This window comes from Vombatus ursinus, unplaced genomic scaffold, assembly GCF_900497805.2.
Source record: "Vombatus ursinus unplaced genomic scaffold, bare-nosed wombat genome assembly UNPS02014812.1, whole genome shotgun sequence".
In the NCBI taxonomy this organism is placed as follows: Eukaryota; Metazoa; Chordata; class Mammalia; order Diprotodontia; family Vombatidae; genus Vombatus; species Vombatus ursinus.
Genome location: NW_020954590.1, coordinates 105238712 through 105262249, shown reverse-complemented (window position 1 = coordinate 105262249; position 23538 = coordinate 105238712). Strand labels below are relative to the sequence as shown.

Genomic DNA, 23538 nt, shown 5'->3' with positions numbered 1-23538 from the left:
GGGATGGAAAGGAAGGGAAGAGCTATCAGTACCAGATCTTACATTTTACTATACAACAATTATCATTAAAATGATTTGACCCTGTTTAAAACAAAAAAAAAAGAAAAAAGATTCATCAGTGGAATAGATTACACTTAGAATATGTAGAAACAACCAAAGATGGTAATACAATGTTTGATAAGCCCAAAGACTCCAGTTACTGGAGGAAAGACTTACTATTTGACAAAAGCTACTATGAAAACTGCACAACAATCTGGCAGAAAGTAGGTTTAGATCAACACTTCACATCACATACTTAGATAACCTCCAAATGGATGCATTACATGTATAAAAAGTTATATAAAGAAAGTAGAGGGGCAGCTAGGTGGCGCAGTGGATAGAGTACCGGCCCTGAAGTCAGGAGGGCCTGAGTTCAAATCCGGCCTCAGACCAAACACTTGACACTTACTAGCTGTGTGACCCTGCGCAAGTCACTTAACCCCAATTGCCTAAAAAAAAAAAAAACAAAAAACAAAACAAAACCAAAAAAAAAAAAAAAAAGAAAGTAGAGAAGCAAGGAAAAAATTACCTTTCAAATCTATGGATGAGGGAAGATCCATGACTAAACAAGTGATAGGGATGATCACACAGGATAAAATGCATAGTTTCAATCACATAAAATTAAAAAAGTTTTCCACACTCAAATCTAATATAGTAAAAATTAGAAGGAAAACTGAAAAAAAAATCTTTGCCACAAGTTTCTTTGATAAAGATCTCATTTCTACAACATATAAAGAACTGATTCAAATTTAAGACTTAGAGCCATTCACCCATAAACAAATGGTCAAAGGATATAATAAACAGAATTTTCAAAGGAAGAGATCCAAGCTATCCATTTTTAAAATCACATAAAAAGTTCTAAATTACTAATAATTAGACAAATACAAATAAACTTTGAGGTTCCACCTTATACCTATCAGACAGGCAAAGACTGCAAAAGAGAAAATGACAAATGTTAGGGGGTTATGGGAAAACAGGTACACTGGTGGAGCCGTACATTAGCCTAACCATTTGGGGAAGCAGTTTGGAACCATGCCCAGAACCTACCCTTTGATCCAGCTATACCACTACTAGGCCTCTAGCCCAGAGAGATCAACGAAAGAGGAAAAGGATTTATACATACAATAATATTTTTAGCAGCTCTTTTCATAGTGGCCAGAAATTGAAACAGGATGTTACTGTCCCATGTGAAAAGATGAAATGGACAATTTGAGAAGAAACTGGGCAGATCTTTATGAACTGATGCAGAGCAAAACAAGCAGAGCTAGGAGAATAATTTATATAATGATAACACTAATAAAGAGGGGAAAATACCTTTGAAAGACTTTAGAATTATCAGTATGAAACATGCCACTCACTTTCTGACAGAGAGATAATGAATTTAAAATACTGAAAGAGATATACTGGGTTTTTTGGACATGGTTAATTGGGAATTAGTTTTGCCAGAATATGTGTATGCATTTTGAGATTTTTTTTTAAAAATTTGCTTAATAGTCAATATTTATATAGTGCTTACTATGTGCAGGCACTATGCTAAGCACTGTATAATTATTATCTATGGAGAGAAGGTAGTGGGAGGAACAGATTAATTTTTTTAAAAAAGTTCTTAAATTCTTGTTAATAATTAAAAAAAAAGTTCTAAGCTGACTTCTTAAGTCATGTTGTAAGGGTTGTCCCATTTCTTGTCTGCTGTTTTATTATCGGAAGCAAGCACAGGTCAATGGATTTTAGTTACTAGTTTTCATTAAACCAAGTCACCACTCACCTATTTATGGGTACTCATAATGACTTGCCAGGCTGTTTTTTCACAATTGTCTCTCCAGTCAACTCTTTAGCAAAATTATACGTGGAATATTTTTTCCAGGTGGACTGAATGTGATTACTCATTCAAGTTCAGAATAGGAGTGGCAGTCACTGAATTATATATGCATCATTTCAAGCTGCTGAAACCAATGTTTAAATATCAAATGACCTCCCACAATCCGTTAATATTTGTAAGGGTGATGTTTACAAAGATGTTGTCTTAGACACAACAAATATATTCTATTCCCTTCTCCATTAGCAGATTGCATATATGGTATATGGTAATATTTTCTTTATGTATTTGAGCAGAAATGATTTGGCATGCCTAATGTTTCTATGAACTGTTTAGGGTAATGGAAGTATAGAAGAAAAAATATCTAAATGTGTTGGTATTTCTGTACTGTTTCATATGTGAGTGTTTGTGAAAGACTGTGCTAGGTGGTGCTGTGCATAAAGCATCAGGCCTAGAGTCAGGAAGATTCATCTTCCTGAGCTCAAATCTGGCCTCAGACACTTACTAGCTGTGTGACCCTGGGCAAGTCATTTAACCCTGTTTACCTCAGTTTCCTCATCTCTAAAATGAGCTGGAGAAGGAAATGGCAAACCACTCCAGTATCTTTACCAAGAAAACTCCAAATGGGGTCACAAAGAGTTGGACATGACTGAAACGACTGAACAATGTTGATGAGGCACTCTGCCATAGGTGATAAAAGATCTGGCTTCCAAGTCAGGAAAACCTTGGTACAAATACTGCCTCTGACTCAATCTTGCTGTGTGACCCAGAGCAAGTCATTTAATCTCTCATCTGCCCTAGGCAACTGTCTTAAGACTGTCAGCAACAGACAATGTGCTAACCTGCACATTGATTGGAGTTTTCTATACCAAGAAATCAAAGGGCCAGTTATTCTCCTATCCAATGCTTATGTATGCAGTAACAAAAAAATACACTTGAGTTATTTAAAATGAAGCCCATTCCCAAGGCAAAGCCTAAATTCATTAAGCTCAGTTCCCTTTTTTTCACCATGCAGTGTCACAGAGAGCTGCCTATGTTTTCTTACTTTTGTTAAGTTGACTGTGGTACGGAAGCAAAGATGATAAACAGATATGTTAAGTATGTTCTCCATGGAGTGATTTGTAGATAATTTGGTGGGCAGTTTTAAACTTTAAATGTGTGACACCGCTATGGATTTTTTGTTTATTTTTGCATCTGCATGCTATTGTAGTTGTTAAACTTGAATGTGTGATACTACTATGAACTTTAAAAAAAATTTGCATCTGTGTGCTATAATAGAAATTTATCTGTACGTAGTAATCTGCTTGCTGAATTTTGGGCACTGAATTATGTAAAAGATTTAACTTGTCACTGCACTGAGTGAAGGGATAGAAGAATTAAAAGAATTCTAACCTACTTTGTATTCCATCCATGCGGTTGTTTCAGGGAAGGTTAGAATGTATTTTTAGACAGCCATGTTGGATACCCTTTGTGAAATATCTAGAGTTGTATTCAATGCCGTTTTGAACAGATGGGGCCAAAGAAGATTCCTGTTGTTCCTTGGGTCCTCAATGTGTACCCAGCTTATTTACAGTGTTACCAAGTCACCCAATCTTTTTCAGACACCAGTAGATAATACGGCTGCCGTAAGTGAAATACATTTTGCACATAATCTCCTACATCATCTTGTTTTAGGGATGCTTGAGTTTTAAAACTATATGAGCACATGGCACTTTTTTTTCCTTGCTTTTACCAAAACAGAAGTAACCTAGATTACTTTGGCTATTTCGTTTTCCAAATCTGCTCAGTCCTAGCAAAGTGAACCAATGAATGAATGAGGTCAGTGAATGAATGAGGTCTGGTATGGTTGACCCTGGGATTTGTTTAGAAATTAAGGTATCATCAGAGTTACTATACCTCTGAGCTTTTGGGGAAAAAGGTTTGAGGAGATAAGTTTGAGCATGCTGACTATGAAACAAGCACACGGAGTGGGGAAGCTTCATTGGTGACTCTGGGCTCCTACTTAGAAAATGGAGTTGTGACTTCTGAATTCCTATCTCCCTACTATCCCACCTACAACTTGTGATAGTAAGAGTGGCCTGCAGTTGTGAAAATGTTTGGGGCTTTTAAATAAATTGAGTTTAGAACTAGGGAAAGGGAAGGAAGTATAAAAAGCAGAAATAACTGAGAAATAGCCTTTTTACCTCAAACTATTTCATCACATACCACTGTAAGACTAAGAATAAGTTTTATGCACTGCCTAAAATCCCACAAATTAGAGGCAAATTTCCTTTAACCATACATGCTCTTTTAAAAAGGCAAATTTTAGAAATGTAAACTTTGGGTCATTCCTACCACAGTGTGAATTAGTTTAGTTAGATTGCTTTTTTTCCTAATACATAACAGATTAACTGAGTAGAAGGGAAGAAAAATTTTGATTTGGGGTTGGCAGTGACTCAAGATGGGGTTTATGACAGCATAAGGACATTAGGTTTCTGAAATCTTGCTTCTGACAGTTGTTACCTTGAGCAACACATATAATTTCTGTGCCTCATTTTCCTCATCCCGGAGATGTTTGGGCTGTATGATCTTTAAGGTCCTTTCAGATTCTAAATCTTACTGTTCTGTATCGTAACAGTAAATGGAAAAAGAGGTGGAAGGGTCCTAAAAGTAAATTTGGATTATTCTGAAATTCCGTTGCAGGAAAGGCAGAACAGGATATTTATGGCCACAGCTTCCTCCCCACCTCCACCTCCACCTCCACTCCTGCTTTTGTTACTTCACCATAGTTCCTTTTGTAGCTCCAAGGTTCCTTCCATATCCAGCATCCCTGGGTCCCATCTCTTCAAATCTCTCCCCATTTCACCCCCTCCATCACCATCACCCTAGAGGTTTAATTGCTATTCAATGAAATGTACAGGCGACTGAGTGACTGAGTGTTCCTTTCAAATGTAGATGAATGTTACTTTAGTAGTTTTTGTAGCCAAAGACTCATCATTTTCATCTTTATGTCTTTTGCCTTTTCCCATGACTGTTTTTTTTTTAAGTTAAGGTGTAGGTGAAAGGAGGGATGGCTGCATTGAAAGAAAGACTTTCAGCCACCTGTTTCTCATTGTTTCTAGAAGTAAAAATCCTCAGAAATCCTTAAAGGATAGAGGGGGCAGAAGCTGTCAAAATACATTCTGTCCCACAATAGGTAAGGGAGTGGGTGAAGAAACCTGGGTCAGAAGTAGCAGGGGTTGATAGCATAAGGAGAAGCCAGCAGGCTAACCCTTGAGTTACTCAGAAGAAAAGAGGAGTACCATGAAGATTACACTGACATTTTTCCTAGGAGGATTAAACTGGCAAGGAGACACAGTGCCCTTCCTCCTTCCAATTGGGTTGATATCCTCTACAGTAGGGGTCTTAACCTTTTTTCCTATTGTGGATCCCTTTGGCAATCTGGTAAAGCCTACCGACCCCTTCTTATAATAAAATAAAATATATGGAATTTTAAAAGGAAATAAATTTTGTTGATACACGTGTGTGTGTGTGTGTGTGTGTGTGTGTGTACACGTATATGTATATTTCCTATTCGAGTTGATGCATTCCCTGAAATCTGTCAGGGTGTGATATTCATGGACCCCAATATAACACCATACACATAATACTATAGAACCTACACTATGTACAATAGTTTCTATGACAAAACGTATCAGTTCTCATTTGGGATGCCAAAAGCTACATCTCTGTCCACTGAAGCCCCATCAGTAGGATGAGAGACAATTCCACCTATTCCACCTCCTCATTAATGGGAATAGAGACACCTCTTGTTCCAACAATTCACATTTCTTCAGCTCTTTAAAGGATTTTTGAATTGCTGGTGGTAATTCACAAGGCCTAGGTTCTAGATGAGCAGTCCTTGGGGAGAAGCAGGCATTAGGGTTTCTCATTTAGAGTGAGCAGTAAGCATTTATTAATAGCCTACTGTGTGCCTGGCACACAGTGCTGGGTGTTGATGATCCAAAGACAAAAAAATGAAAGTCTCTCCCCTCAAGGAGCTTATATTCAATGAAGGTCTGAAGTCATTTCAGAAACAGTCTTCTAGAGCACATCTCACATTGGTGTTAAAGACTGCCTGTGTGGACATTTGTAAGTCAGCAAGTGTCTGTACTAGGAAGTTTCTTGCTTGGGTACCACGTCAACTTTTCCTTATTTATTATTTTTTTTTTCTAGTAACAGTGCTTTCTCTTATTTCTCTTTCTAAGAAAAACTTTTCTCTCTGTACTTTTAAAATATTGACATTTAGAAATAGCAATGAAAACTGTTGATTTGTAGTAGTATACTTTTTACTTAAGAAAATCTGTACTAGTTATTATGTGTTTTTGACCCATTTAACTCTTTGTGTGTGGTTTGTAAGGGAGGGGATGGAAGTATGTGGCATGTCTTTTATTTTATACAGTACAAGAATTAGCAGAATCACTACCATGGAATTGTTGTTTGGGGATTATCTTTCCAAAACAGTGAATTAGAGTTGCCGTTGGAAAATTAAACCATTATAGATACTGTAACTTTTTTTTTTAAGTAGGAAACACATTCAAAAGAAATCTAGCTAGTATGTCCCAAGATAGAGGGATAAAATAACAAATGAGTGGGATAAATGTATGAACAGACATAGAAGCTATGAATGTAGTTAGAGATGGACTTTCAAATCCATCATAGCAGTTTGGGGACTGAAAGGATTTTACACAAAGGAATCAGACCAGCTAGTCCTTATATGTAATGATATGTTTTACCTATATAATGATATATAATGACCTATGTAACTATTTAATGATGTTTTAGCTCTCACAAGGGAAAGTTTAAAGCTTGATAAGACAGTCAGGGCAGAGAATATAAGGATGGGGCAGCAATGTGTACACTATGTAGCAGGGCACCTCACACTCCCACATCAGAACAAGAGAAAGGAAGCAATATAGTCATTCAGCAAAAAGGATTTTAGAGGGAAAAACAGGAACAGGAACAGGGGTGTGCTTGTAAATATTTAACAATCAGCACCTCCCAGTAACTAAATAAAGTGAATGATGCACTTCTAAGCTTATCTATAATAGTACCATTTTCTCCCATACTTTGTTAAGTGTAGACAATCAACAGGACAGTGAATTAAGCCCTGATTTGTAGTGTTTGCGGCAAGTTTCAGAGGTGTAAATGCTCATAATGAAAATTTAATAATTTACTAGTTGATTCTAACACATCCCTGGGTAGGAGTCTTACTCAGTAAAGACTAATTGATTTCCCATCTCTGATGTCACAGGGAGGAATATGCCAGGGATTAGCCCCCTAAAAAAGCATGAACTATGAAATGTTCCATCAGTTTTCAGAAAAGATCAAGGAAAAAAGCACATTTAAATCTGAAACAGTCTGTCAGAATTGAGACTTGGCCTAAAAAGCCAGAAAGGCTTTTTGAGCTACCATAGCCATATTTCATAACTGTAGCTCATATTTCCATTACACTTTCCCCAAGACAACCCTGCCAGAGGGTGCTCAGATACTCAAATGGATCTATGATCTCATTATTTGGAGGGCTCCTTCCAACAAGACATTGTAATCTATCCATGCCTCCCTGACCGGAGTGATTTTTGTCCATGTATTCACAAAAGTTTGCCACAGAAGAATACAACCAACATGTTAAAATCGTTCCATGATTTCTTTCAATATCACAAAGGTATCAGTGTATGGGGTGTTCGAGGAGGACTAGCACCCCTTTCAGGGCTGCTTATCCAACTTTGGTGTCTACCTGTCACCCAACTCTCACATATGGCTCCAAGGAGTTGTACACAAGCATGTACAGCAGCCACACTCCAGTAAAGCCATCTTTAACTAGGCTGAGGGTCGGAGGCAGGCCTCAAACATGGTGAATAAGAGAGATGTCTACCCCTCCCCTATGCCCTCAGCATCTGGCAGAATGGGCAGATGAGAACAATTTGTCCAATGGCCATGAAAGTTGCTGAAGCAGGTGCTGTGGAGCGCTTAGAGCTTGGTCAGTTATCAGAGTCACCACGGTCACCCTCTGTACCCCCGGGCATTACCAGTCATCCTGACTTTTGTCTTGCCACTGGACTTCAGTGACTCTGGAAGACAGAGTGAGGCTGACGACTCCGTGCAACTCTGCCTTACTTACATCCAGTTCGTGCTCAAGTCGACACCATCCTGTGATGTCATTGGTCCTCTTCAGCAATGAAGGATGAACAACTACAATCCTTGACATTTCGGTGAATGACTGTAGCTATCTGTTATTTATCACTCACTGAGCAGCCCATCTTATTTTCAGGTCATCCAGTTAATTCCTTAATGAGTCATTTACTGTTACTCTTCAGAGTTCCTCATTGGTCATGGGTTGTAGTTGGGTCATATTCACCATGCACCTTCCTTGTTGCCCTCTGTTTGATACACATCTTTAGTTCTTTGGAGGCAGTGCTGTCCCACAAGTCACTTCCATATAGCAATACTGATAAAATGTTAGTGTTGGGAAGATGAGCCTTTGGTTTCACAGAAAGCTTGGGGTCAGTAAAATGTGCTCAGCAGTTTCTCAAAAACAATCTCACAAAGCAACTAGGTGGCACAATGGATAGAGCACTGGCCCTGGAGTCAGGAGGACCTGAGTTCTCAAATCCAAATTTACTAGCTGTGTGGCCCTGGGCAAGTCACTTAATCCTGATTGCCTGCCTCTCCCCCACCCCCTCTCCAAAAAAAAAAAAGCAATCCCACCCTTGCTTCGCTTTCTTTTAGCTCATCGTCCATCTGTATTGTCCTGGACCTGCATACTATTGGACAAGCTCTACAGGAAGCATGTTGAAACCTGGCCTGTAAATATTCTTCATTCACTTGCTGGGTAGACAGGTAGTAAATATTATTATCCCCATTTCACAGATGGAGAAACTAAGTTTGAGAAACTAAGTCTAAGAACGGGAAATGACTTGCCCATGGATACACAGTTAGTATGAGAGCTAGGTATCAAACCCAGAACTGTTGACTCTCAAGTCCCCCCACTCTCAATTGCCTAGTATTGCTTCTAAAATATTAATTAATGATAGAGCATTTGGTTTTTGAAACTTCACTGTTTATTTCTTTGAATATCTCAATATTAACATATGTACATATAACTCTATGAATATAAGAAAATGTTTCTGTTTTTGTCCTTTAATGTTCCTACTTAAATTCCAAAAGTAACCACAGTTTTCTTTAATGTTGCTGTTAACTGTGTCAGAATTTCAATCACTTTTTCTCATGTAGCATTTATCGGTTCCACACATTCAGGATTGTGACAGATTTTTTCTTGTGTTTTCACTCCAGATGATGCCTTCTTTCTATTACAGATGAATACAATGTGAGCTTTGGCAAAGACACTTCCAGGTAATTATGCAGCAGTTTCTTTAAGGCTGACTGGCTTTTAACCTAATGTTATATGCTAACATCAGATAATTGATATAGAGACACTCACCTGGGCTGGGTTGAGTTTTTATGATTAGAGGCAGTTCCAAAAGTCTTTGTGCAGTTTTAAACTTTAATAAAGCTTTAATAGATTAAAATTACACTAAGACTTTAGGAATACCTTCTACAGGGAAGGGACTGCTCCTTTCTCAACAGTTAATTCTCAACTAAATCATAAGTGCGTCAAGAAAAATGGCACACGCCTTGAGACATCTCCGTTATACTTTGCAGTAGGGGAAACAGTTCTTTTCAAGAAAAAAAAGTTCTTCAGCTTTTATAAACCAGTAATTGGGTCAATGCTTCTTCCAAAAGTAAGGATCTTTTGCAGCTGTTTTAGGACTCAGCTTCTCCAAGCCTAGAATCTATAACTCTACAATCCATGCTTTTGTTCCAGCTCTGAGCCAGTAAGTTTTCTAAATGCTCCAGGATTTTTTTCATGGTAGCCCCTGTGTCACTGGTAAGGGGTAGTGGGTGATGGCAACAGCCATAGAGGCAGCTGGTGCTGCAGTAGATAGATTGTTGGGCCCAGAGTCAAGAAGACCTGAGCTCCGTTCTGAGCTCAGACACTTACTAGCTGTTTGCCTTTGAGCAAGTCATTCAACTTCTTTTTGCCTCATAAGAGCACTTACCTCCCAGGGTTGATGTGAGTATCCAGTGAGATATATTGGTAAAAAAATAGTTATCACAATGTCTGGCACATAGTAAACAGTATATAGATGTTAGCTGTTGTTCGTTTTATCATCATCATATTATTTATCAAGCCCTTACCATGTACTAGATCGTTGTTAAGCGCTGTAGACATAAAGAAAAGCAAAAATGCAGTCCTTGTCCTCTTAATTTTGCTTCTTGGGAAAACTTGGAGTTACTGAAAATGATGCAATTATCCCTTCCACATCAGGACTTTCCCCAGCGAGATTTTGATATATCGCCAGTTGGCTATGAAATTAAAGGGGAATTTTGGGAGAATTTTGTGGAAGCCGTAGAGGATACTCAAAGGCCAGCAGATGACACAGAAGAAGTTTAGAAACTCAGAAATGCGTAAGATATGTATTGTATAATATCAGCACCCCCTAAAATAGAAAGAAAAAAATTCAAACTTCTTTGGTATGAAGGGAGGGCCAAAAAATTTTAGGCAGATTTTCCAGACCATGGGAAGGAGTGGGGTGGGAGGGCACTATGTCCCTAACCCCCACAATGCAAAGAGGATAACAACTCTTTCCTTAGATAGCTTATAGTAGACGTTTCTCTAAAATTCAACTTTCTTTTTCTTCATGCTGTGAAATGCAGATTTTCTGTTAGTCAGGGAGGAGCTTGGCTTGGTGACAAATTACTTCCCCCCTCCCTGCACTTTCCCCCCATTCCTCAGGGGCAAAGATAATAATGTATTTTCCAGAATCCTTTGGAAAATGAAGTATGTACAGGATCTATTCTACTGTTAGGACCTGTACTGTCCTAGCAAATATTTATCAATTTATGTCCCTACTTTTGTCAATATCTTCTTAGTAAGCCTTTCAGTTTTGTTTCTCAAAACTCCTATTTCAACTGGAAAACAAAAATGTCCTCTTAAAATTGGCCTGTGTCCAGCTGCTATCTTTGCTTCTCACTTTGAAAGCACTGAGAAATGGATTAGTATTCCGGGGAGTTTCTCTCTCAAGTACTCCACAGGCTTAACTTGAGTTTGTGAGATCAGATAAGACTTTCTCAAACAGCTATGCACCTTGACTCTGGTTAATATGCACAAGATAAAGCACTGTGGGAGTGCTTGGGGATGGTAGCAGGTTGCCAGTTTCTTTGAAAGGTGGCAGACAAGGCCCAGGAAGGTGTGTGTCAGCTCTGTCATTTTACATAGTACTTTCAAACAGAGTTCCTCTGCCTTTCCCTCATAGAGCCTCTGCATTTTCCTTTTTCTCTTGAGAGCAGCCTCATAACATACAAAACAAACTCTAGTCAACATTGTAAGGCTTGGTTAAACCGTGGGAATGTTTTTATTCAGGCAAATGCACTTTGCCTTCTACACAAAATTATGAAACCACTGTTTGTAGAAAGATTTTGAAGGTCACAATGTAATGTAATGTGTGGTTTTGGGAATGTGACAATTCCCTCAACTAAGTTAAAGGAGAATAAGATTTTAGACAGGGAAGATTGAGTAGTGAAACAGGAACCACTTATTCTAATAGATTAGCTGAAGAAAGAAATGAATTCAGTTCTTGTAACTTGGCTTATACTTGTTTTTAAAGACTGTGTTAAATGACTGAATCTTCATTGTGGGTTAGATACACAAGTTGGGAATGGAGTATATATTCAAATAATATTGCTAGCAGACCAGGATCATTGAAAAAATACAGTTTGAAAATACACATATACTTATATTGGTTATACAGTTATCACATTTGACTAGCCCTATTTAATTCTGATGTGTACCAGATCTGATTTGGACTAACACATAAATGGTTTTCTTCCCTTCAGTAGCCTGAAAAATCACAGTGTATATAGTAGGGGGAGGGGGTGGATTGTTCTTGGATGGGAGCAGGAGAGGTCTAATAAAAATGAGTTAAAAACTTTGGACAAGGAAGAGGCTAAGATGGGGTTGATTCCTTCAGCATGATAGATGTTCGTATTTCATCATCACAACAAAGGCCTCTATAAGGATCTCTTCCTGTGTGGAGTAGTAGATTGAACTTGACCTCCAAGGTCCCTGTTAACTCTCTGTGATAGTGTGTATTGACTCATTCTCAAAGAGGCTAATTGATGTCTCTTTGAAGATTTTAAGGACCTGTAGCTACTAATGGGGGCTACTCTTTCTATCTTCAGACAAAGTTAATTATAATCATGGATATACCAAGCAAATTGCATCAAACTATACAATATTATTTGGCCTGACCTTTTAAAATTTTTTTTACATTTTTTATTTTTGTTACATTTTGAATTCCAAGCTGTCTCCCTTTCTCTTTCCCTCCCAACCCATACTAGAGAAGGCTAGCATTTGGCACGGATATAGATGTGAAACCATACACTACCCACGTCCATATCAGTCACCACCTCCTATGGGAAACCGTTCTGACCTGACTTCCTCTAGTCACACTTCTATCTTTTAAATTATCTATTTATTTATTTTGCGAGGCAATTGGGATTAAGTGACTTGCCTAGGATCACACAGCTAGTTAAGTGTCAAGTGTCTGGTCTGAGACCAGATTTGAACTCAGGTCCTCCTGACTCCATGGCCGGTGCTCTATCTACTGCGCCACCTAGCTGCCCCCATAAGTTATCTTGAATGTATGTTACTTGAAGGCAGAGACTGTTTTTCATTTTCTTTTTGTATCCCAAGCACCTAATAATGTCTTGAACACTGTTGCTGTTGAGTTGTTTCAGTAGTGTCTGACTTCATGATCCCATTTTTGTTTTCACGTTTGTTTATTTTTTTGGCGAAGATACTAAAGTGGTTTGCCATTTCCTTCTCCAACTCTTTTTACAGATGAGGAAACTGAGGCAAATAGGATTAAGTGACTTGCCCAGGGTCACACAGCTAGGAAGTGGCTGAGGCCAGATTTGAACTTAGGAAGATGAGTCTTCCTGACTCCATCCCCAGCACTCTGTTCACTGCACCACCTAGCTGCCCAAAATAACTCTTATTATCTCTTCTTTGGGCTTTGTTGTGTGATAAGATGATATCTGTGGATTTATCTTGGGGGAAGAGGGGCAATATGCTTTTATTCTTTAACTTCAAAATAACTTGTAAAGAGGTGTGCAAGAAGTAGGACAAAATAGTAAAAGTTTGCTGGACTCAAAGGAACAAGGGCTGGGGATGTTTCCTGGATAAATCATTCCATCTCTCAGAACCTCAGTTGAGCATAAAATGTCATTGCCATTATCTCTTAGTTGTTATGAGAAAAATGCTGTTGTCAATCTTAAAGGAGATATGAATGTAAACTTGTCTTATCAATAGTCACCAAGTGGTGATTGATACTGAAGCTGAAGCTTAAATATTTTGGCCGTTTAATGAGGAGACAAGACTCATTGGAAAAGACACTGATGTTGGGAAAGATTGCAGGCAAAAAGGAAAAGGGGACAGCAGAGGATGAGACACATAGATAACATCATGGAAGCAATGAACATAAACTTGGATAGACTTCAGTAGATAGTGGAGGATAGAAGGGCCTGGTGTGCTATGGTCCATGGGGTCATGAAGAGTCAGACTCCACTGAACAATAAATAACAACAACCATTTGGTAACAATAACACCGAGGCCCCACATGGAAGCTTTTCAATTTTCCCCTTGCCAATGCTAACTCCATCTTGGATTATGATTGAACATGAGGGAACATTAACGATCCTACCTTAAATTGGGTAAATGTTCCGAGCTCCATCTTTGCTGGTCTTGTACATCCTTAGGTTGACTTAACAGTGGCATTAATTTGTGTTCTAAGTTCCAAGTGTTTATTGTAATATACTTCACTTCTCTTTATTTTTGTCTTTCCTTGAAATTAAAAAAAAATTGTGTAGTTCATAAATATGGGGGCTGGTTCAGAGACTCAAGCAAGTTCTCAAAATTTTTTTCAGTTTCAGCTGCCTTATATGTCAACTTCTTCCATTATAAGCTAGTTTGAGAAAGAAATAACCAGGGAGGGAAGAAGAAACAATAATCTTTTATTTGGAATCTTGCCCTAATTGATGGTAGACTTAAGATTATTCCATTTATTACTCTCCATCATAGCCTGCTCTTGTGGTGTTTTTCCCGAAGATTGGTATTCACTTTTCTTGGAGAATTTCTCTTTTACTTTTTCCTAACTCCTTTATCCTCAGAACCAGATATCAGTGTATCAGTGATATCAATGTGAAATTCTGCAACTTTATTTTTCACCTATCAGGAAAAAGTTTCTCAACCATTGGACAAATTTACTTAAAACTCTCCTTGCTATCAGGTATTTGTTCAAAATGTTTACAGAGTTGAAAAACCCCTTGTAGCTTTTATAAAATGGCTCTTTTAAATACATCGTCTGTCATTGTCCAGGTGAAAACACAAGATTAGTAGAATATAACATTAAAAAATACATTTTGATTATTAAAACTTTCTTAAGCAGATATAGTGATTTTACCATACACTGACACCTATGTTTCCCTGAAAGCCTCTGAGCAGTATTACATCCACTCTCCTGATTTTTGTTCCCAATTCTGGGTCTTTGCCTAATCAGAACAGGATTAACCTCTGCTCTTGTCATGGTTTCTCTTTACTATAGGACTAGGTCTTTCTGTTCAATAAAAGCATTTAACTTCGGAGTGCTGTTCTTGACATTGTGAAACACAAGTTTAAGGGAGACCTTAAACTACAAAGGTAGTAAGCTCCCTCCCTTAACTTAGTCTAATAGAGGTAGATAAATACACACATGGATATAATACAAAATTATAAGGAAGGGGGAGGGAATAAGCATTTATTAAGCACCTACTATGTGCCAGACGCTGTGCTAAGTGCTTTACAAATGTTATTTCATTGCGTGTAACAGAGATTCAGGCAAAGTACTATATGAATCTTGGAAAGGAAAGGGTAGGGGTCAGAGAATGCTTCATGGGAGAAGTAGAATTTGAACCAGTCATTCCAGACATAGGGGTAGAAAAGTAGGGGGCATATACAGGGGATGGCAGCAAGTAGATCAGTTTGGCTGAAACATTGAGAATATTGAGAAATCATGTGACAGACTTTTAAGATTAGATTGTGTCAAATCATGGAAGCCCTTGAATGCCACGTTAAGGAATTTGGACTTTATTCAAATATTATTCTGAGATACTAATAATCCTTCCATCTTTAGCACTCAGTTCTTTTTTTTTTTTTAATTTGTGAAAATAGGAGGTCATTGTCATAGATTTCGAGTTGGAAAACAGATTAAAAAGCCCAACCTGCTCATTTTGCTGATGAGGAAACTGGCTCAGAGCAGTTAAATTACTTGCCTAAGATTTCATAGATAGTAAGTGCAAAGTCTGGACAACCGGTTCCTCTGACTCTGACTCCAAGCCTCTTTCTGCCGCAGTTAATGTTGTTGTTTAGTTTCAGTGGTGTCCAACTCTTTGTGACCCAATTTGGGGTTTTCTTGGCAAAAATATTGAAGTAGTTTGCCATTTCCTTCTCCAGCTCATTTTACAGATGAGGAAACTGGGGTAAACAGGGTTAAGTGACTTGCCCAGGGTCGCTTAGCTAGTAAGTATATGAGGCCGGATTTAAACTTAGGAAGATGAGTCTTCCTGAATCCAGGCTGGTCACTCGGTGCACTGTGGTGCCACTTAGCTGCCATGAGTGATGTCATGAGATCATGATCATGATCTCAGCTGTCAAAAAAAGGGGGAAAAGGGAAGAACATGGATACAGAAAGATTAATTTGGAGGATACCAGTGGGTTTTCTATTGTCTTATGCTCTTATTGTGTAGTGTCCTTTTTGTTGCTACTACTTATCAAAAAAATAGATACGAAACTGTAAGATTTCAGGGGCTTCTGCAATTAGGCTATAACATGTTAATTATTCTTCCAAACCCTTAATGACTCTATTCTACATAAACTTGGTTCCCAGAAATAAAAGACAAGTTAACTCAACTCTCTCCAGTTATTCTCAGCACTAGATTTACTCCAAGAATATTGGCTCCATGATGAATCCAGTTCATGCGTATGTTATGTGCACCCATTTAAAAGATTTACCAACTTCAAATGTTCAAGACCTGAGTGACCCACACCTATTAAACTGCGTCATCTAATTGCTTTTCCGAATTTGAAAGGAAGGAATACATCTGGCATGAATTTTCACATTCTTTTTACAGAGAAAATCTTGTAAAATAGGGCACTGTCCTTTAATTAAATTTGCCCTTTAAGTTGTTAAGAAATGCTTTTTTCCCCTGCAGGAGTAACTCTTTCCTCTTGGGATCTCAGTGTACTATTTCAGGCACATTCTTGTTTGCCCTTTGAGGTCACAGTTCTACTAAATTCAGCTGCTTATCCTCCCCTTATCCTGCCTTTAAACAGCCTGTCTTTTGTTTGTCACTTTAGGCAGAAGGACCAACTTTGTGTAAATCTAGAAAAGTCTACCTTCTGTTATTCTGTATTCCCTTCTCCATTTTTCTAGCAATGTTTCTAGCAATCAGAAATAACAAAATTTAACTCAATTAGTGCTTATGGTTTCAGGGATTACTTTTGCTTTCATCTTAATTTTCTGAAAATTTGGTTCAATTCAATAAGCATTTATTAAGCACCTACTCTTTGCAGAACATTAAGCTATGTGCTAGGTATACAAGGTATAAAATGAAATAGTCCCTGTCTCAAGGAGCATAATAACAACACCCAATGGTTTTTCTGAGTTTCTGTGACATGTTTGTTATTTAATCCAGAGTCAATCCTATTAAACAAAGAACCCAGAAAAGTTCATTTCAGTTACTTTAAAGTAATTCAGAATGTGAAAAAATTTTTTCCTACTTAAGTGTGGCTGTTTTCTTGAGCAGTACCTATAGAAAGGCATAGTGAGTAGATTTGGAGTAAGGTTCAAATCCAGTCTCTAGTATTTACTAGCTGTGTTACAATGGGCAAGTCATGATACCTCTCAGTTTCGATTTTCCACCTGTAAAATTAGAGTAATAGTACTTGCAACACCTACTCCATGATATTGTTGTGAGGCTAAAATTAGAATGTATATAAAGCAAATTGCACATCTTAAAGCACTGTATAAATTCCAGTTATTAAAATATTAACATTCCATATGGATTGCAGAAAAGCATAGCCATGCCCAAAAGTACATGACATCTTACTTCCCCTTGTTATGTGCTAATACTATTTTAAACTGTGCTTTGTACCAATAGAGATTATATTTGGTTTTCATTACCTGGTCTTATTTGAAAATAATTCTAATTATACTACACAGTTAAGGACAATCTATGATTTTTTTTGACAGCTTAAACTTCTGTGATATCTTCCATATTAACCCAGCTCCAAGATTTTAAATTGGACAGAAAATGCCAGTCTCCACTGGTGGAGAAATTCTTTCACTGGAAATTCCCTCTACTAATGAAATCAAAGATCCTGCTCCAAAGGAAAAAATTGTGTCAAGGGAAGGTAACCAAAATGAAGAGGACACTTAAAACTTCTCAGATCTTTAAAGGAGATCTCTCTACTTCCCCCAAGGAAAAACAAATATGACCTGTTATAGAATCAGGATATCTGGTGAGATAGCATGTACATTCCAGATAGCTAAACCAAATTCAACAAATAAATGTATCTCTTGCAAAGATAATGGTAACAAAAATAGTAAGACTGAATTATCTGAATAGCTGGAAGAAAAGAGAATAAAATCCATTCTTAATTTTAACTGGCTCTAGGAAGAATTGCAAGAGCTCACACCTTCTGGAGTGGTTTTGCAATCAGAAGGTTACTGCAGGGCATGTCAGAACTTAGCAACTGTGTTGATTGTGAAAATAGGTTTAGATTGCGCCAAAGTCTAAGGTGATGGCAGAGCCCGCCGAAGTCATTCATTTACTCTGCTTTTTTCTCACTTTTGATCTCTACCTCTCAAAGCAAAGGGAGATAGTTTCAGAATAAGACAGTGGTTTTATTTTACAAGTTAGTCAATTGTAATAGCCCCCAGCTTTACAGTCCAGATGTGCCCTGAAAGAAGTCCAAGAATTGCAAGTGCAAAATAGCTCATAGCATGTCTTCTGTGGTGCAGATACTGTTTAGAAATTTCTTAAGCAGTCATCAACTAAGTCCTGTGCACCCAGTCCAAGCCTTTATATTTCACAGAATAATGTCCACACACTGAATACCCAGAGTGGCAAAGTAATAGAATGCTGGCCACTCTCAGATACCTTAAGTTAGATTTATTGGGAAAACAAATAACTTAGTTTTGCACTTAATATTGCTTAGTACTTAGGAGATAAGAAGTCACACAGTCGAAGTATAATGCATACTGGATGTATATTGATTTTTTTTTTCTTTTAGATCAATGTTTCCCTAGAGCATAGTATTACTTATTCATAAATCAGAGGTGATGCCTGACAGGGAGTTACACCAGTGTAAATCTGTGGTCTAGATACAATAAGACCTTATGTGAGAATCCCAGAAATCGATGGTCTGATGCTAGAGAACAACATCTTAATCCTGGACAAATGCATTTGCCTTGTCTCAGTATTAAAAAGGAGAATTTGCCAATGTATTAAACATTCAGTTTTTTTGGGGGGAGGGGGTAGTTTCCATTCTCTTTTTCAGATGGTTTGGCAGAATTGTTTAAATGGGAAGCTAATAAAACAAGATCGTCAGTAAAGCAGCAAGCTGGCTATAATCACCACTGTGCGGACCATTAGCTCAGATCCCATGTTGATAACCACTCTGTCAACTTGTCTCCCAGAGGATATAGTAGACCTCTTATCTATTTTCTATGTCTTAGCTGATTAGTGTGTCATTTGATAATGTGTATAGCTGAATGTAAAGTTGAAAGCTGTCACTACATGGCTGATGGAAGATCATTGGCTATTTGTATAAAGTCTCAGAATTGGAACAGACCTCAGAGTTCATGCAGCCCAACCTGATAATCCTGTGCATAAATTCTTTCTTTAAGGCAGCTAGGTGGCACATTAGATGGAGCACTGAACCTGGAGCGAGGAAGACTTGCGTTCAGATTTGGCTTTAGACAGTTACTTAGCAGTGTGATGCTAGGCACGTCACTTTACCTTGTAAAATGGGGATAAAAAGAGTACCTCCTTGCCAGGATTGTTGTGAACATCAAATAAGATAATATTTGTAAAATGTTTCATGTAGTACAGTTGTGTCCAACTCTTTGTGACTCCATTTGGGGCTTTCTTGGCAAAGATATTGGAGTGGTTTGCCATTTCCTTCTCCAGCTCAAGGATTTCCCCAGAGATATTTCAGAGCTAGAACAGTAGATTTTGGTTACTAATTTTTTGGATGTGTGAAGGAGAGAAGGAAGATGGAGTTGAAGAAGATATCCAAGAAACTGAAAATAGTTGTTTATAGGGGCCAATAGTTGTCAAAGGAAAATTAGGAGAAATGAGTAGGTTTGCAAGGGATGGTGATGAGTTCAGTTTTAGACATGCATAATCTGATGGGCTGGCAGGGCATCCAAGTGAAGATTTCCATCAGCAAGTTGGGAATTCAAGTTGAAAGCCTGGCAGAGAAGGTCGGGTCTACAAATGCAGGTTTTGGATGTAGAGATAATACCTGAAAGTGTATGTTTTCTGGGGTGAATTTAGAGGGCAGTATAAAGCACCAAAATCAGGGCCTTAAAGAATAGAATTAGTTGGCAAACAAGAAGAGGCAGCCAAATAAAGAAAATCAGAGGTCTAGTCAGAAGAAGAAAGAGAACCAGGAGGTTACCACATGACAAAAGCCAAGAGAAGACAGTATGGAGAGGAAGAGTGGTAGTTCCTTTCTTCCTTTCTAGTCTTCTTATACTTTATCCTGCTTATTTGAATTCCACATTCCAACCACACTGGCCAAACACATAACTCTGGCTCCATGCCTTGGCAAATGCCTCTCTCCTCCATCCCTGGAATGTACTCCCTCCTTACCTCTGCTCTTCCAAATCTCTGGTTTCCCACCTTCCCTTCACACCCTGCTGCTAAGACTTCCTTTTCATAAACGATCTCTACTCTGTATGTATTCTGTTTGCACTTATTTATTTACATGTTGTCACCTCCATGAGAATGCCTCCTTGAAGGCAGGATCAGTTTTTGCCATTATTTGTGTCTCTAGTACTTGGCACAGGGCCAGCATAGAGTAAAGACTTATTAAGGGCTTGATTGATTAATGGTCAGGGATGTCAAATGCTTCAGAGAAGCATTAGCTGACCTTGGAAAGGGTGGTTTTAATAGGGTACTGGAATAGAAGCCAGATTGCAAGGAGTCAATGTGTATATGAGTGGTAGAAAAGTGGAAATAGCAAGAGTAGAATACTTACTTCTCTAAATGTTGCCTTTTTTATGCCACAGTCATTTCCCCATAACCCCCTAATAAGATCGTCTCCACATACCCCATATCAAAACAATCCCAGAGTATTCACATTGGGCAGCATATAATATACCACATTCTGCACCCATACTATCTCTAATAGGAGAAGGAATCTTTTTCAAAGGATCATAAATTCAAAGCAGAAAGAAACCTTAGGGGCATTGAATCCAACTCCCTAATTTTACACAGAAAACTGAGGCACAGACAGGTTAAATGGACCACATTGATAGTAAGTATGTGAGGCAGTATTTGAACCCTCATCTTTAACTTCGTGTCCAGCATCATAACCAGGACACCACACTCTCCAGAACTAAACTTGTTTATTGCAATTGATCTGATTTTAACACTCTTTTAATAGTATTTTCATTTACATAATCTTAGTCATTATGTATATTGTTTAGACTAATCTTGACATGATATGGCTTAATGTGGAAATATGTTTTACATGATTTCACATGTATAATTGATATCATATTGCTTTCCTTCTCAGTGGGCGGAGGAGGGAGAAAATTTGGAACTCAAATGTTAAAAATAAATAATAAATTTTTGGAAAGGTAAAAAAATCAAAATAAAATAAAAATTTGACATGGAAAGAACTAGAATGGTACCGTAAAAAAAGAACACCAAGTCTGTTGTCAGGGAACCTGGACTCAAATCCTTGCTTAACTATTTACTGTGTGACTGAGCAAGGGTTAGTTTCCTCATCTGTAAAATGAAGCAATTGGACTTTCGTGACTTCCATAGTTCCTCCGTGTTTAAATCTTTGATCCTTTGGAAGAAAAAGAGAGATAGAATGTCAGCTTGAGGAGGTAACAGGGCTGAGGGAAGGTTGTTGGTTTTTGTTTTTTGGGTTTTTTTGTAAGTATGTTTGTAGGTGATAAGGGAAGGAGAGAAGGGGAAAGGCTGCAGTTAGAAAACAGGATGACTTCTAAGAAAGGACACTTATAAGAAAGAACATTAATTAATAGCTGGCACTTATATAGATAGACATATTATCCTTACAACAAATCCATTTTGGAGGTACTATGTAAGTATTATCGGGGCAGGTAGGTGGTGCAGTAGATACAGTGCCGAGCCTAGAGTCACATCTTCCTGACTTCAGATCTAGCCTCAGAAACTTAATAGCTGTGTGACCCTGCACAAGTCACTTAATCCTGTTTGCCCCAGTTTCCTCATCTGCAAAATGAGTCAGAGAAGGAAATGGCAAACCACTCCAGTATCTTGGCCAAGAAAACACCAAAAGGGGTCTCTAAGAGTCGGACATGACTGAAAAACGACTGAACAACAACCCTAAGTAGTATTATCCTCATTTTACAGATGAGGAAACTGAAGCTCAAAGAAGGTACTTGACTTACCCGGAGTCACACAGCCAGTAAATTATTTCAGCCTCAATCTCTTTTGGTTCCCAAGTTCAGTGTTCTTTTCCAGTTACACCAGGTTATAATGGTAGATGGCCTTGGTGAAGAGGAGGTCATGTTTTCCTCTGAGAGTTAAAAAAGTGTGGAGAAATGTGGGAAGATACTGAGTAGTTTGGTGAGGAGAGGGTTGGAGCCAAGAACCTTGATTTCAATAAAGAGGCAAGGTCATCTGCTCCAAATGCCCAAGGCTTGCAACAGCCACATGTAGAAGTCAATAAGAGTTCAATAATAGGATGATAAAATAGTAGGGGCCTAGCCCCACACAGATCTGTGGTATCAGTCAGTAGTAGAGTCATTCACCACAGCTTTGTCCACAGTTTTCTATGACTTTGTCCACAGCAGTGTTTCATAGATCAGGGATAGGAATGTAATACCAAAGGTCAAAGGGGTGAGGAATTAAGTTTCGGTGTTTCGTATACAAATAGACACATACCTAAACACAACTCACATGCACATGCATCCTGTTTCTTCCTAAACTTTTCATTATTCCACCCCCCCCTTTGGATACAGGTGATTATACCAAAACAATTCTTATGCAATAGAAAACATATTCCCAGCAACCTGAACTGAAGCCCGTTCACCAGAGGTGATGTTGCAGTCTTCAGCTCAACTCTTTTTTTTTTTTCTATTTTCTTTTTTAAAATTTTTCTTTTTTAAATTAATTTATCTTTAGTTTTTAGCATTCACTTCTATAAGATTTTGAGTTTTAAAATTGTACCTCTCCTTCCCCTTCCGCTCCCTAAGACAGCATGCAGTCTGATATGGGTTAGACATGTACAATCATAGTAAATATATTTCCACATTAGTCATGTTGTGAAAGAAGAATCAGAACAAAAGGGAAAAACCATGAGAAAGAAAAAAAAAAACAAAAAAAGAGAAAATAGTATGCTTTGATCTGCATTCAGACTCCATAGTTCTTTGTCTGGATGTGGATAGCATTTTCCATCATGAGTCTTGGAATTGTCTTAGATCATTGCATTGCTGAGAAGAGCTAAGTCTATCAAAGTTGGTCATCAAACAATGTTGTTACTATGTACAGTGTTTTCCTGATCCTACTCACTTTACTCAGCATCAGTTTATGCATGTCTTTCCAGGTTATTCTGAAGTCCACCTGCTCATCATTTCTTATGGAACAATAGTATTCCATTACATTCATATACCACAACTTGTCAGCCATTCCCCAATTGATGAGCATCCTCTCAATTTCCAATTCTTTGCTACCACAAAAAGAGATGGTATAAATATTGTTGTACTTTATTATGATCTCTTTGGGATACAGACCTAGAAGTGGTATTGCTGGATCAAAGGGTATGCACAGTTTTATAGCATTTTGGGCATAGTTCCAAATTGCTTTCCAGAATGGTTGGATCATTTCACAACTCCACCAGCAATGCATTAGTGTTCCAATTTTTAGCTCAACTCTTGATCTAGGTATATCTAAAAACTGATGACAGTGGGCCACTCAAAGCTGATACCCTGTGGCAAGTTACAGTGTGATCACTGCAGTAGCACGACTCTTAAGAGTACACGCTATATCTTTTCCTTGCCCTTTCTCATTAAGACCACAAGTTCCTTGGGGGCAGAGCCTATATCTGGTCTTTCTCCTTGTATCCTCAGTGACCAACAACACAGCTTGCACACAAAAAGTGCTTGATAAATGTTTATTGAATGAATTGGAGCCCATTGCAGGGCTTGACTAATATGCCTATAGATCTGTGAGACTAGCAATTCCTGAGGGTTCCTTTCCCCATCCTCATTGCATCTTCTTAGAACTTGTGCTACTTCTGTATTTAGAGCAAGTGTGTTTCATCCTTTGGGTTTTTGAGCCTT

At 38.1% G+C, this 23538-nt stretch overlaps 1 protein-coding gene across 3 annotated transcripts in view; it reads left to right on the top strand.

Annotated features, from left to right (window-relative positions):
• LOC114053919 (phosphoprotein associated with glycosphingolipid-enriched microdomains 1-like) overlaps positions 1 to 23538 on the top strand; it is a 230057-nt gene that overhangs the window by 60473 nt on the left and 146046 nt on the right. For 2 of the 3 annotated variants that reach the window (XM_027877054.1, XM_027877053.1), the window contains one exon: positions 9167 to 9226. The gene's annotated coding sequence lies outside the window, so the exon portion shown is untranslated. Of the gene's footprint in view, positions 1 to 8643; positions 8680 to 9166; positions 9227 to 23538 lie in introns of those variants that run through there. The other variant, XM_027877055.1, reaches the window with a different exon arrangement.